This window comes from Stenella coeruleoalba (assembly GCF_951394435.1).
Source record: "Stenella coeruleoalba genome assembly, chromosome: 2".
In the NCBI taxonomy this organism is placed as follows: Eukaryota; Metazoa; Chordata; class Mammalia; order Artiodactyla; family Delphinidae; genus Stenella; species Stenella coeruleoalba.
This window is the reverse complement of record NC_137147.1, coordinates 139,053,125-139,068,799: the sequence shown is the minus strand read 5'-3', so window position 1 is coordinate 139,068,799 and position 15,675 is coordinate 139,053,125. Positions and strand designations below refer to the sequence as shown.

Genomic DNA, 15,675 nt, shown 5'->3' with positions numbered 1-15,675 from the left:
TGAGACTCCTCGGTGGGGCGGGGTCGGCCATCACTGGGCAGCAGCACACGAAGCTGGAGGCTACTTGCTCACGCGGCGACTCAGTGGCTCCAGGCAGTGTCTGAGGACAAGACAAGTCTCCTCGCCGAGGGGAAGCTTTTGAGCTCTGCCTTGAGGGAAGGGAAAGATTCTGTCAGAGACAGGACGTCAGCGCGGAAGTAACCGCGGAAAGAAAGGAACCGCGGAAAGAAAGGATTGCAGAACCGGAAACAGCGGGGCGGTTTCCGGAAGCCCTCCGCCGTCCTCGCGGCAGAACAGCCCGCCTTCTCGTCTTACCCCTTTAGTGCAATTTTCCCCATTTCACCCCCACCGAATTTTAGGTTTCTGTGGATTGCCAGAAGGGGATTTTATTTCCCTTTCCGGGTAGATGTTAATGTCTGCTCCGAGCCCATGGAGCCGGTCCAGACGTCAGCGGTTCCGCCCGAACCCGCACCTAGCTCACTCTCCTTGAACCCCGTCTCACCACCTGCTCCTGTTCATCTTCATTGACCCCACACCTGGCCTGCTTCTGCTGCAAATGCCATCCGCGAGGAAGCAGAGGGAGCCAGCCAGCAAATTCCTAAAGCGTTAACAGGTTGGTTTTCATCAACGACTAGAAAGTTCTGGACAGCCAGACACGTCTCATTGGGGTAATGATAATTGCAGGCCCCACGGCCAGTGTTTCAGCTCCTGTGCACGGCAGTTCTCGGCCTCCCGACACCCGTTGCTTTGGGGTCTCAGAGTCCCCCAGCCAGACTCCCTGATGCCTTCTCCATCCTCCGAGAAACCACCACGGCCTGGGGTCTTACTGGATGGGACAAAATCCAGTTATTATAAACTATGCCTTTAGCCAGGAGGTACCAAGGGGTCCCAGGCTCAGGCCTGAGTCTCCGGAATGGTCAGCATCCTCCTCTGCCTTCTGTGCTTGGGGCTCCCTGGGTACAATTCCTGCCCTCCTACCTCATAAGGCGGCTGAGCAAATGAGTCCATGAGACTTTATAAGTGTAATGGTCAGACGCTGTCCCAACTGTTTGTAGGAGTTTGTGCTTCTTTGGTTCAAGGTTCCCATAATTTGTTTTTTTCCTTTGTACAGGATTCATTTCAGGCCACCCCCTCAGCGCCTCACACCAAGTAATTAAATCGGTGGTGCTTTTAGATCTAGAGGAATAATCAGTTCCTGTCTGTGGTTACTGTTCCCATATTGACATTTGCATGCCCTGGAAGAGTTCCAAATCCCTTTACACAAACCCATGTAGCAAGTGACCATGGGGCCAGGTCAGCTTCTCCCTTGTTTTGAACTCCCACAGGTGACGTCAACAAGGGCAACTCATGGTTTCTAAATAACAGCCAGGGCAAAGCGTTTGCTTTTCACCGCTTTTCCCTCCCACCTCGTCCCGCCCACCCCACCTCTGACACTGGTGAGGAAGCTCTCAGATGAGGAGTCAGATAACTTTCAGGGTGCTGGGCGTGTGGCATATCCCCTCCCCTCTGAACAGTGAGTCTATGCAGCTGGGATAATTGGAACTGGGCCTGCAGCATTGACTGCAGCCTCCAAGTGAGTTTGCAGGTGGGCCAATTTGGGGATAAGCGTACAGCACTCACCTTCACATCTGCACCTGGATTATTGCCAGGCAGAACTGATGTGAAGCCACAGGAGTGACTCTGACCACTGCTGTCCATTTCTTTCAAACTAAGGCTCCCCTGTGGTGCTAAATGGGAGTAATTGCCAGATACAATCACATCCAGGCAGGCCACTAAGGCAGGAGGGAGCAACAGGTACAGTCGGAGCAGGGATCTCCTTACTCATTCCGGGGGCATTTGCTCATTCAAAAAATATTTTGTGTACTGTGTGCCAGGCCCTGGGGACGGAGTGGTGAGTATGACTGCCATGGTCTTGTTCTCACAGCACTTGCGGTCTGGTAGGGGAGTAGGGAGGTGGACCAGCAATCATAATACAGTGGACAAGTGCTGCTTGTGCAACGGGAGCCTGTGACATGGCACTGCTATGGGTTGAATTGTGTCCCCCACCAAAAGATATGCTGAAATCCTAACCCCCAGTACCTGTGAATGTGACCTTAGTTAGGAATAGAGTCTTTGTAGGTATAATCAAGTAAAGATGAAGTCATTAGGATGGGCCTTCATCCATTTTGACTGGTGTCCTTATAAGAAGAGAAGAGACACAGACACAGGGAGAAGGCCATGTGATGAGGCAGAGTGGAGTGATGCTTCTACAAACCAAGAACTGACAGCATCATCAGAAGTTAAGAGAAAGACATGGAACAGATTCTCCTCTAGAGCTTTCAGAGAGAGCATGGCCCTGGTGACACCTTGATCTTGAACTTCAAGCCTGCAGAGCTGTGAAAGAATAAATTTCTGTTCTTTAAAGCCACCCAGCTTGTGGTACTTTGTTACCACAGCCATAAGAAAACATAGGCATCAAACCATCCCAAGCCTTCTAAGAGGAACATAGTACCAGTGACATACACTCTCTCAGCACTCCACACTTCTCCTTCAGAGTGCTTTTCTATAAAGCCTAAGTTATAGAGACTTGAGAGTATTACTCTGATTCATGGAATTCCAACATCATCTGTCCATGCAAAGTCACTGTGGTAGGCAAATTAGTGGTCCCTCAAAGATGCCCGAGTACTAGTCTCGGGAACCTTTGAATATGTTATCTTACATGGCAAAACAGACTTTGCAGATGTGATTAAGAAAAGGATCTTGAGATGGAGGGACTGTCCTGGATTATCTGGGTGGGCTCCATGTTATCACAAGGGTCCACATAAAAGGGAAGCGGGAGGGTTAGCATCAGAAAAAAACAATGTGATGATGGAAGCAGAGTGAGTGAAGGAGATGGAAAGATGCTACACTGCTGGCTCCAAAGATAGAGGAAGGGGCCATGAGCCAAGGAGTGCAGGCACCCTCTAGAAGGAAAGGCAAAGGAAAGGACATGGTGCCAGCCTGGAGCCTCCAGAAGGAACCAGCCCTCCTGACACCTTGACTTTAGCTCAGTGAGACTGATCTTGGACTTCTGACCTCCAGCACTGTAAGATAATACATTTGTGTTGTGGTAAGCCACTGGGTTTGTAGAAATGTCTACCAGTAATAGAAACTAATAAAACCCCTGTCTTGTTTTATTTTACTTTTTGCTTTCTTCCCCCAACTGGTCTAGTTCCCTTCCTCACATTGGACCCCACTCCAAAGTATGTAATATATGTCTTTAGATATGTGTGTATCTTGGGGAAATATGTAGTGCTCTTTATGTGTATTTGCTTTTAATTTACATAAATGTTAATGTGATTTAGCTGTCTACTTCCTTGCATTTTTTGTCAGTGCTACGTTTTTTAAGACCTACCCCTAATTGCTGTATGTACATGCAGTGTTGCTCCACCTGTGGCACAGGTTCCACAGTGCGTATCAACAACAGTGGACTTAGAATGCTAGGATTTCTGCTGATACTCTGCTGCCGCCAGCATTTCTGGGGTGATTATCCTTCCCTGTCTTCTCCGTAGGCCTGTGGGAGAGTCTCTCCGGATGGAATACCTGTGGTGGGCTTGTACTGCAGAAAATTCATTCACTAAGTATGACCAGGTCACTCTTCAGAACAGATGCTCCCACCTGAGTAAGTTCTGCTCCCCCACTTCTCCAACCTTCTAATTTTTGTCAGGATTATGGGTGATATTATACAGCTTTCTAATTTTTGTTAGGATTATGGGTATCGGGGGCATGTCGTAGTTGTCTGAATTTGCATTTCTCTAAGGGCCGTGAGATTGTGTTTCCCTTCATATACTTCTTAGCCATTTGGCATTTTCCTTCTGCATGTTGCTTTTGTGTGTGTGTGTGTGGTACACGGGCCTCTCACTGTTATGGCCTCTCCCGTTGCGGAGCACAGGCTCCGGACGTGCAGGCTCAGCAGCCATGGCTCACGGGCCCAGCCACTCCGCGGCATGTGGGATCTTCCCAGACCGGGGCACAAACCCGTGTCGCCTGCATCGGCAGGCGGACTCTCAACCACTGCGCCACCAGGGAAGCCCTGCAAGTTGCTTTTTTATCACCTTTGACAATTTATCGATTGGCATTGGGTTGTGTGTCTTAACTTGTTGATTTGCAAGAATTCCTTATGTATCTTTTACATCCGTACTCCATTTTAGTCATTGAAAATATTTTCTCCCAGGTTATCATTTGCTTAACTTTGTACATTGTGGTTTTTTTTTTTTCTTTTTGCGGTATGCGGGCCTCTCACTGCTGTGGCCTCTCCCGCTGTGGAGCAACAGGCTCCGGACGCGCAGGCTCAGTGGCCATGGCCCACAGGCCCAGCCGCTCCACGGCACGCGGGATCCTCCCGGACCGGGACACGAACCCGCGTCCCCTGCATCGGCAGGCGGACCGCCAACCACTGCGCCACCAGGGAAGCCCCTGTACATTGTGTTTTTTATTGAACAAAAATTGTTAATGTAGACAAATCATCATTTTTCCCTTTTAAGGTTTGTACCATTGGGGCCACATAAGAAGCCCCAGACGAGGCTTTTCTTCTAGTATGTCTTCTATAAGTTGTTTAAATTTACCTTTTACATCCAGCTGGTGTTTACCTTTGTTATAAAGTTTTACAATTTGATTCACAAACGTCTTATTTATTCACTTGGTTAATCCTCACATGATTTATAGATTTGTTGCTATTGTGAATAGAAGTTTATTTTCTACTGTATTTTCTAATTGTTGGTTGGTATTTTAGAGGAATGCTAAAGAGTTTTGTAGGTTGATCTTATATGCAGCCATCTTGTGAAACTATATTTTAGTTCTATTAGTTTACCTGCTCGATGTTAGTTTTTGTTTGTAGATAATCATATTCTCTATCACTGATAGTTTCATCTCTTCCATTACAATAGTTGTATTATAATTCTCATTTCTTTTTCTTATTATATTGCATTGACCAGGCCCTCCAGTACTATATTGAATAATGGTAGTCATAACTGTCTTGTACTTAACGAAAGAAGAATGTATCTAAACTTTTAAAAAATTTATCATAAAGTATATTTGCTGTAGGATTTTAGTAGAGAACCTTTTTAGGGTTAAAAAAATATCCTTCTATTTTTAGGCTCTAAGACTTTTTATCATAAAGAGACATGACCTTTTCAAACAATTTCTATGTGCCTTTTGAGACACATGTGATTTTTATCTCTTAGTTTATTAATGTGTGAGATACATGGTTAGCTTTCCTGATACTGGACCATCCTTACATTCCTGGGATAAACCTTTCTTAGTTAAGATGTGCTATTTTAAAAATAATATTACTAATGTTTTATGAAGAACTACAGCTATGGCAATGAGTGAAATAGTCTGTAATTTTCTTGTAATGTCCTTATAAAGTTTTGAAAGCAGGGTTACAGTGCCCTCATAAAAGAGTTAGGCAGGTTTCTCTCTTTCTGTTAGGATTTCTACTAGGGGGGACTCAAGTGCTGCCCAGCCTGGAGGAGGTAGCTGAGACCATCTCACCATGTGTTTTCCTCACATCAGGGTTCTTCCTCAGCGAATACGGCTTACATACGTGTTTGTAGAGATGACCATGCCCCCCGCTCCCCAGCCTAATGGGGCGTCTAAGTGTTGTACAGTGAAGATTCACTTGCCCTCTTATTTGTATGTCCAGTGACACATGCTCTAGATTAGGCTATTGAAGGGTCAGGCTGGCCCAGGGTTAGGGGTTAGTGATCAGGGGTCAGTCTGTGATAAGTGAGTGGTTAGTTCATGGCAGTTAAGGGCAGCCCTTGTGGGCTGGGGTCAAGTATGGGTCATTCTCAGAGGCAGTCTCTAGTCGGTCTCTAGGTGGGGTAACACCATGGCTGGGTTCAAGGTCAGCCTGTAACTGAGGTTTGGAGCCAGTCTGTGCCTGGTTTAAGGGTCTGTGTGTGGCCAGGGTTGAGGTCAGTCCTGGCTAGGGTTAGACATCAGTGTGTGGCTGGACCATGGACCAGAGCACAGCTCATGTGGGGCGTGAGGCTGGCCTTGACCCCATGAGCAGCTCTCACTACCCTGTACACTGCAGAGAGGCCCAGGCTGGATCCCTTTGGCCAAACATCCTCTGTTCTGGGCATCTGTATAGCATGTGCTCCAGCCAGATCCTCCTTAGCAACCTGGGCCACAGCAGATCTTGGCCCTGCCCCTTCACAGGGTCTCCACTCAGCCCTGGGGATGGTGTGTCACTCTGCTCCCAACATAGTCAGGTGGCACCGCTGCAGGAGATGGCACTGCCCTGCTCCCCCAGGCCAGGTCTCCCCAGTCCACTGACCACAGAGAAGCTGGAGGCTAATCTAGATAGAGAGGAGTGGGCTGTGGAGGCTGCTTAATGTGGCTGCTTAAGGCAAGGCTGAAGGTGCCCCATCGTGCCACCCAGTGGCACTGCTATGTGGGGGAAAGGACCTGGGTTCAAGCCCTGCTCTCCCACCATGGAGTGAGCAATCCTGGGTAAGCCATCGCTCTCTTTCTTGTTTGTACAGTGGGAATCAGAATTTCTGTGAGGATGAAATGAGGTAGAATGTTAAAACTCATTGTGAAAACTGTGAAGTGCTATTACAAAGTAGGGGGTGCTGGTGGTGGTGATGATGGTGACAATGATGAGGAGTGATAGCTGTGATTCTCCTGGGGTCTCCTGATGGGGCACAGAGCGTTTACTCCTGCAAATACAGAGAGATGAGCACCAGCTCTGGAGTCACACTGTCTTCAGTTCCAGGCTCAACCTCTCACTAGACGTGTGTCCACGGGCAAGTCATGTTACCTCTCTGAGCCTCATCATCTGTAAAAGGAAGCACTTGGAATAGCCAACATTGTTCGAGTATTTATTATGTGCTAAGTGCTTTACGTGGAATAACTCATTTAAACCCTCACAACATTGTGCAGATGTGGTTGCTGAGGCACAGAAAGGTCAAGTAAACTGTCCAAAGTCACACTGTAAATCCAGAGTCACACCCTGGCCAGAGGGCCCCTGTGTCCTCACTCAGAACTACCAGGCTCCGCTGACCCTCTAGGTGCACCCTATACCCTCGCTCCCAGGGCCATCCCGGGTGTGAGTGCTAACGCAGAGAAAGCTCCTCAGCCAGTGTCGGGCACATAGTATAAGCTCACTAGAGGGCAGCTTTTTGTGTATTAGTAGTATGTAAGCCTGAAGATCCCAGGGACCCAAGCGTTTCTAGTACCGTTTCTGTGCCCAAGCCCTCTGTCCTGAAACCGGCAGAGTAGCCATCCGTGTTTGGCTGAGTCCTGCCCCACATGATTTCATTTGATCCTCATACCCCCTGCCCCTCCCCCGACCCCGGGAGGTGTGTTAACTGGGCTGGGATGTGCTGGGACACAAATAACCCCTAATCTCAGTGACTCTTCACAGCAAAGGCTTTCTTCTCCCTCACAGCAGAATCCAGTGCAGGTTGGGTGGCTTCATTCTGTGTCATGACTCCTCCATCCTGGAGCTACACCATCTCCATCTCCTCTGAGGGAGAAAATCGGGCTGCAGGAACACGTGGATGCTTTTAAGACTCAGGGCTGGGATACCTTGCGTCACTTCTACCTATATTCCATTGGGAAGAACTCAGTTCTAGGCCCTCGATCTAACAGCAAGGGAGCTGGGAAATATAGGTCTACTGTGAACTCAGGAAGAAGACATGGTAGGGTGAACATAGAGCACTGTCTCAGCCACAGAAGGTACTATTATCCCCATTATACAGATGAGGAGACTGAGACTTGAAGATGATGTAATGTATCCCAGGTCGCATGACTCAAGGATCTTTGACTCCTTGAGTTAGGACTTGTGCCTCAGTGTAAAAGGTGTGCATCCCACCTCCCTTCTCCAGCATCATTCTCCTTTGTCTGCATCCCAGCATGATGACAAAGCTGATAGCAACAGTTGACCTAGTGCTTGCTATTCACCAGGCACGTGCTAAGTTTTCAGATACCTCCTTTCCTTTCATCATCATGACAGCCTTTAAAAGTGTGTGTGTGGGGTCTGTTCAGGCTGAATGCTCCCAGGAGAGAATGTTCCCAGGAGAGAAGAGGAAGCTGAGGCTCCGAGTGTGGGAGTGACTTGCCGATGAGTGGTTGGGCTGAGCCTCACTCCCAGGCCTCCCTGGCTGCAAGCCTGTGCTCCTCACTGCTGTGCTGCACTGAAACTTGGCCAGCCTGGGAATCATACATCTGACTCCCCACCTTACGTGGCCTGCCAGAAACACTTTTGTGTTACTTTGGACTCGCCAAGCATTCTCATTGGGAGAAAATGAAAACTCCCACCCCGTCTACCTTTTTGGGGGGCAATTGAGGATCAAATGAATGGAAGAGTATATTTAAAAGGTCGAATTGTTCCGTAAGTGGAAGAGCTTTTTAATATCCTCCAAACTCTGCTTTTCTCTACTTCTTCCTGATTTCCTCAGTCCTCCTCAGTAATAGAGCTGGGACAAAAGTGGTGATTATCTGAGGGACACAAACAGGGTCTGTCTCTTGGCAAGGCCTTTCCTCCCAGCCTCCTAGGGCTTTTCCAGTTTCCAGGCTGTTCCCAACGACCCCGAGAAGACTGCCACCGTTTCCCTCTGCAGCGATGGAAATAATTCACTCCTTTCTTCCTATTTGGACAGTCATGCTTCGTTGGGCTCTTAAATATGATCTTTGTTTGCAGTACATTTTCAACCCCTCACAGGTTCTATTTTTACTTCTCTTGCTAGAGGAACTCTGGGGAAGGGGATCCAGCACAAAGGGCCCTAATTAATTTCCCCCGCCTTTAAATAGCTTTTCAAAGTATGTGTTTGAAAAGGACATTAAAAAAAGAAAATCTGCCTCCATGACTCTGGAGGCAGATTCCAACATATTTCTCACTGCTTTCCACTTGGAAAGCACCCTCCCCTGCCAGCGGTGGCCTGGCTCGCATGTTCTGTTTTGCAGCTGGTAGCGCTTCTCCTCCTCTCCGCAAAGGACGGACCGCCTTCTCCATCCATCTCTCAGACAGCTGAGGGCCAGTCTCTCAGGCCACAAGCCGCCTTCGGTTTCAGAGTCTGAGGGCCCAGGGAGGAGACGGTCCTGGCTAAGGGCCAGGCAGAGGTAAAGGGAGCCTCCAAGAGCCAGAATCACGAAAGCACAGAACTGGGCCTTTGGAAAAAACATTAAGGCAGATTCCTTTGCCCTGAATCCCCATTCCCAGAAGGGCCATGCAGCCAAACCATAATCTGGCTGTCCCGGCTTTGAAATGACATTCCTCATACTGCCTGGGTCTTCCCGAAGCCATGGGGAGCCTGAGCACACAATCCCAGGGTGACAGAGAAGCTTCTGTGATCTAGAACATGGGCTTGGAGGGAGTCAGTTTTATTCTTTGAGAGTGATTCTGGTTTTCACGTTTCTCACTGAAGTTTGTTTGCAAAGAGCAGATGCTTTTTGAAAACAGGAAAAGTTTCTCCCATTTCCAGCTTTCAGTTGCCAGCATTAGGCTGCAGTTTCCTGGGATGAATCCCAAACCTAGGAAGGGAAGTAAGGGGCCTCCGAGATCAAGGGCCATCTCCGGCCCTTGAGATTCTTGTGCCTGAATCCCACCACTAGTGCTTCATGCTTTAGGATTTTAGGCTCTATCCTTGGTAAAATGCAAATCGTCTTAGCCATCACGTGAAAGGTGTGGATGGCAGTGACCTAGGGACACACTCCTCTCTGCCCTCCTCCATTTCCCCTCTGCCACTTCTCTCCTGCCCTGGCCTTGTTCCCTCCCCTCTGTCTTGCCGATTCCCACCCACCCTCCATTTGCTGTTCCCTCCCAATTTCCTTGTTGTTGTTTTTCTCTTCTCCCTCACCTCTGGTCTCTCCTCCTGCCTTTGGCCTCTTCTCCCCTTGCTCCCAGGAAACAGCGGCCAGGCCTTTATTTCTGTGGTGAGTTCAATCAGCAGCACCACATTCTTGCTGCTAGAATTGGGACCATCTGGGCATGTGCTTCAGCTGCAGCTGGAGAAACACACTTTGGGCTGCTCTCCACCCGAGGGCTTCCCACGGGCTCCCTGGTAACCCTGTGATGACCTTTTCTGCTTCTTTCTGATGAAGTGGGGCAGGCGGGTGGCGGTGCCCTGGCTGAAGGAAAGAAAGGGCTTCTCTTCATAGCTGTAAACACTGAGAGGTCAAGGGGCCTGTGTAGACACAGAGCAAGCCAGATGTGTGAGGTCCCTCATTCAGCGCCCTGGGATGACCTCCAGTCTAGGAGGAGCCTGGGCAGGGCCTGTGCTCTCTGGTCACTGATTTCAGACAGCACGCCCATGCTCTCCAGCTCCAGCCCAATCCCGCATGTACGGGAGCAAAGGCAGAGAGAACACACAGGGCGCCAGCGAGCCCCTCTCATTTGGGGAGCCCCTGACCGGGCCGTTCATCATGCATGTGCACAGGACCACTGCTGCAGGGCCACTCCTGCTGTGCCTGTCCCCTCCCCCACCTCACTCCAGGACTAAAGTATCCTGCAGAGGGCGCCCCAGGAGAAGCCAGTCCCAGTAGCCTGCAGAGAATGTGTCCAGGACAGACAAGGGCCCAGGAGATCTGACTTCAGAAAGTGTGCAAATGCACAGAAGCACACATCCATAAACGTGTGTGGTTAGAGTCCTAGAAGGAGAAAAGTGAGGAAATGGAGCAAAAGCCATATTTGAAAAGACAACGGCCATGGATCTTCCAAAACCATCCGATGGGTTAATTCTACGTTGTTAATTTAATTTAAGTTTCTAGCTTCATTGAGATATATTTGACATATAATGTATAAGTTTAAGGTGTACAGCTTGTTGATTTGATACATTTATATATCGCAAAATGATTACCAACATAGCTAACACCTGCATCATACCATGTAATTACCATTTCTTTTTTGTGGTGAGAACATTTGAGATCCACTCTCTTAGCAACTTTCAAGTATACAACATACTATTGTTAACTTTAATCAGCATGCTGTACATTAGAGCCCCAGAACTTATTCCTCTTGTAACTAGAAGTTTGTACATTTGATCACCATCTCCTACCCCCAGTAACCATTCTAGTCTGTTTCTATGAGTTTGGCTTTTTCAGATTCCACATGTAAGTGATATCATACAGTATATATCATTCTCTGTGTCACTTAGCATAATACCTTCAAGGTCCATCCACGTTGTTGCAAACGGTAAATAGGTTTCCAGCGTTAGGTAGGTCCTTCTTCCTCATGGCTGAATAACATTCCATCGTGTGTGTGTATGTACCACATCTTTATTCATTAATCCATTTGATGGACACTTAGGTTGTTTCCATATCTTGGCTATTGTGAATAATATTAATTCTATTTAAACCCCAAAGACCTAGGCAGTCTGGTTTTACAGGCTGTACTCTTAATCACTCTGCAGTGTGGCCTATATTAATTCATTATGAATATTTGTCCTTTCATTACTGATGTTGGTAATTTGTGCCGTCTCTCTTTTGTTCCTTGATTAGTTTTTCTAGAGGTTTATCAATTTCATTAGTCTTTCCAACAACAAACTTTGTTGATTTTCTTTTATTGTTTATATTCTATTTCACTAATATCTGCTTTTATATCTATTATTTCTTTCTACTATTTCCTTTGGCTATAATTTGTTGCTCATTTTCTAATTTCTTGAGATGGATACTTACATAAATGATTTTCAGTTTTTCTTCTAATATAGGCATTTAAGGTTATAAACTTTCCTCTAAGTACAGTTTTAGCTTTATAAGTTTTGATAGGTCATATTTATCATATTATTCAGTTCACACTGCTTTCTAATTTCTATTGTGATTTTTTTGGTCCATGTATCATATGAAGCATAATGATTAATTTTCAAACATCTGGGAGTTTTCCAGTTATCTTTTTTTAAATTGATTTTTTAAATTTAGTCCACTACAGTCAAAGAATATACTTTGAATCATTTCTACCACTTGAAATTTGTTGAGATTTGCTTTATGGTCTAGCATGTGGTCAGTGTTGGTACATGTTTCAGGTACACTTGAAATTAATTTGTTTTCTGTTGATGTTATGTGCAGGTTCTGTGTATGCCAATTAGGTGAATTTAGTCAATTGCGTTGTTCAGGTCTATATCCTTATAGATTTGTTGTTGTTGTTGCTTGTTTCATCAGTTACAAAGAGATATATTAGAGCCTCTCCTTATGATTGTGATTTTGTCTATTTTTCCTGTGAGTTCTGTTAATTTTTGCTTTACATATTTTGAAGCTATGCCATTAGGTTCATAAGAATTTAGGATAGTTGAGTCATCCTGATGGATTGGCACTTTAATCATTATAGAATATCCCTCTGATGCTAGAAATGCTTCTTACCTTAATCTCTACTTTCTCTTGACCACTGTTTGCATAGTATATTTTTTTCTGTCCCTTCAGCTTCACTGTGCCCTCATTTTAGGTTGAACCATATGAAACTGCCATTTTTGTAACTCAAAACATGGTTGAATATTGGCCTTTTCATATGTTTCAACTTAATATTTAAGACGAGTCTCTTGTAAGACACATATATTTTTAAAAAATCTAGTCCGAAAATCTATGTCTTTTAAATGGAGTATTTATTCCATGCCCCATATGTCTCTTACGTCTTTTCAGTATTTTCTTTTTTTACATTTAATTGGAGTATTTCGTTATTTGGCTGACACATTTGGTTGTATATTTTCCATCCTTACTATTTGTTTTCTATTTTTCCTACCTGTTTTATGTTCCTTTTTCTTTTGCAATAATAAAATACATTTCATTATTCCATTTACCCATTATCTTGTCAGTTTGACATTCTTTTACTATAGAGATTGCCTTAGATTATTTAACTTATTAGAGTCTAATAGAAAGTAGTCCTTTTGTAAATTCTTAGGCAGTGCTAGACACTTAGAACACAAACTCCATTTACTCCTTTTTATGTTATTGTCATGCACTGCAAGTCTATATGTATGTGAAACTTCATATTACATTATCTTATGTCGATATTCATTTAGACTTACCCACGCATTTACCCTTTCTGTTGTTCTTCATTCCTTCCTGCATGTCCTTTTTTCCCCTTCTGGGATCATTTTACTTCTGCCTGAAGAACACACTTTAGTGGTATTTTTAGTGCTGGTCTACTGGTGCTGAATTCTCTTGGTTCTTGTCTGTGTAGAAATAACTTTATTTTGCCTACACTTTTGGAAGATTTTTTCCGCTGGGTATAGAATTCTAGGTTTTATTATTATTATTTTAGCAGTTTGAAGAAATCATTGCATTTTTTTCTGGTTTTCATCTTATTATTCTGCTTTTGAAGGTATACATCTTTTTCTCCGTGTACTTTTAAGAATATTCTCTTTTTCTTTGGTGTTTAGAGATTCACTATGATGTTCCTAGGTGTGATCTTCTTCGTATTTATCCTGCTTGGACTTTTAGCACTTCCTAAATCTGTAGCTTGATGTCTTGTCATTGTTGGAACATTCTTGATCATTATTTCTTTAAATACCACTACTTCTCTATTCTTCTCTCTTCCCCCTTCCAGGGCTTCAATTATATGCATATTTGGATGTATATTTAAACATTCTACCACATCCCATATGTGTCTTGTTTTCAGTATTTTTGTTTATTTGTTTTGGACTTCAGACTGGATATTTTCTAATGACTTAAGTACAATTTAACTAATCCTCTTCAGCTGTTTCAATCTGGTATTGCATCATCTTTTGAATTCTTAATACCATGAATTACATAACTTTTCAGTTTTAGAATTTGTTTGATTTTTAAATATAGATTATAGTTCTCAACTAAAATTCTCCATCCTGTTCTTTGTTTTTCTGAACATTAATCAGAGTTATTTGAAAGTTAGGGTCTCATAACTCTAATATCTAGGCTCTCTGTGGGTTTGTTTTTCCTGGCCTTTTTTCTTGTCTGTTTCTTCTCTTGGCCGTGTGACTTGGTACACCTAGTATTTTTGATTCAGTACTGGTAAGCTTATATTTAAATTTGTGGAGGCTTTGGATGATGTCACCTTCCTCTGTAGAGGATTCACGCTGTCCTCTGGCAAGCAGCTAGAGTAGGGGCCACTGGTCTACTTCAGTTCAATCGAAGGCTGAATGACCTGAGGTCTGGTTTCAGTCTTTCTAAGAGTCAGTCTTCTTCTGGTTAATCTTTCAGACAGTAGCCCTCCATGGGTCCCAGCTGAGAACCTGGGGTAACTCTTGGGTCCTTCATCCTTGGAAAACCCTAAATTCAGATTTTTGTCTCCCAGGGACCATGGAACTTTTCAGCCACCTTTTGCTTGGCTTCTTAGCTCCTTACCCTACATAGCTAAGACTTGGCAAATATCTCAAGGAGAAAAATGCCAACTGCCAGGCTCACTTCTCTGTGCCTCCATTGTCTCTTAGATCTGACTCCTCAAATCCTGGCTGCCTTGGAAGCCCAGAACTGTGGCTTTTATTTTTCTGCTCTATGAGATAGCCTAAACTCTGCTGGCTTCTCTGCTTCTTTGTGGGTAACCTCTGCCAGGCCCCTCAGCTTCTCACCCTACACCAGACATCCCAAGGGGAAAAGTGATGAACAAATGGTCATATCTTTCAAAGGACTTTCTTTTTTTCTCCAAAATCTTGGCCCCTTGAATAGTGACTGCCTTGGGAGTCCTACAGTGGTTCAAAGAGATTTTTTAAAAAATTTTATCCAGCTTTTCCAGTTGATCTCAATGAAAACTGTAATTGACACAAGCTATTCCATCATAGCCCAAAGTGGATCCCTACCTTTTCATCTTTTAAAATCTTGTTTTAATAATTTTCAAGTTAATTGAAACTATTGTTTACCCTGATCCTTTTTTTTTTTTTTTTGCGGCATGCGGGCCTCTCACTGTTGTGGCCTCTCCCGTTGCGGAGCACAGGCTCCGGACGCGCAGGCTCAGTGGCCATGGCTCACAGGCCCAGCCTGTGAGTGCAGTGGGATCTTCCCAGACCAGGGCACGAACCCGTGTCCCCTGCATCGGCAGGCAGACTCTCAACCACTGCACCACATAGGAAGCCCTACCCTGATCCCTTTTTGCTGTTCTATGAGGGCATAAACAAATAAATCATACTTTCATACACTTTTTGCTGAGTTGTCTTAGGGTTATCTCCCCAATCACATTCTAATAAATGAATTTTACAATTTTATTGCATTTATATTTTATAAACTGACAACCTAAGCATTATCTTCTTTGAACCTCACCCCAATCCTATAAATATAAAGCATTTTTTTCCTATTTTGAAAATCATGACGTGGAATCTCATTAAAATTCACTTAGCAAAGAAGTTAAATGAATTCTTGAATGAATGTTGCTAATTAAACAGAGGAATCTTAAGTAAAATTTAGTTACCCTAGCCTGAAGCCTAGCAGCCATTCGTGCTTCTTTTTTGTTGTAGGCTCCCTGAAGCCAGAGCTTCTTCTGAATATTCCATCGGGCTCACCAAAGATCTGAGTGCACAGCAGATGCTCTGGGAATGCTTGCTGAATTGATTTATGTTGTGTGGCAGCTGCTGATCAGAGGTGGAGGCTTCCAGCCTGACACTGGCCCTTAACTATTGCATCAGATTGTATTTTAAAAGGAACAGAGAATAATAAATTTTGGTGCCAAAAGAAACCCACAGGAATTTATGAGAAATACAACATAAATTCACTGAAACACTGACTCAGTATCTTGTTCTCCTCTGTCTTTTA

General features: G+C 44.8%; 1 protein-coding gene across 1 annotated transcript in view; it reads left to right on the top strand.

Moving 5' to 3' along the window:
- The first annotated feature begins 402 nt into the window (after positions 1–402).
- Positions 403–15,675, top strand: part of CORO2B (coronin 2B) — a 218,229-nt gene continuing 202,956 nt past the window's right edge. Inside the window, exons 1-2 of the mRNA XM_079912102.1 lie at positions 403–613; positions 3,531–3,640. The gene's annotated coding sequence lies outside the window, so the exon portion shown is untranslated. The remainder of the gene's footprint in view (positions 614–3,530; positions 3,641–15,675) is intronic.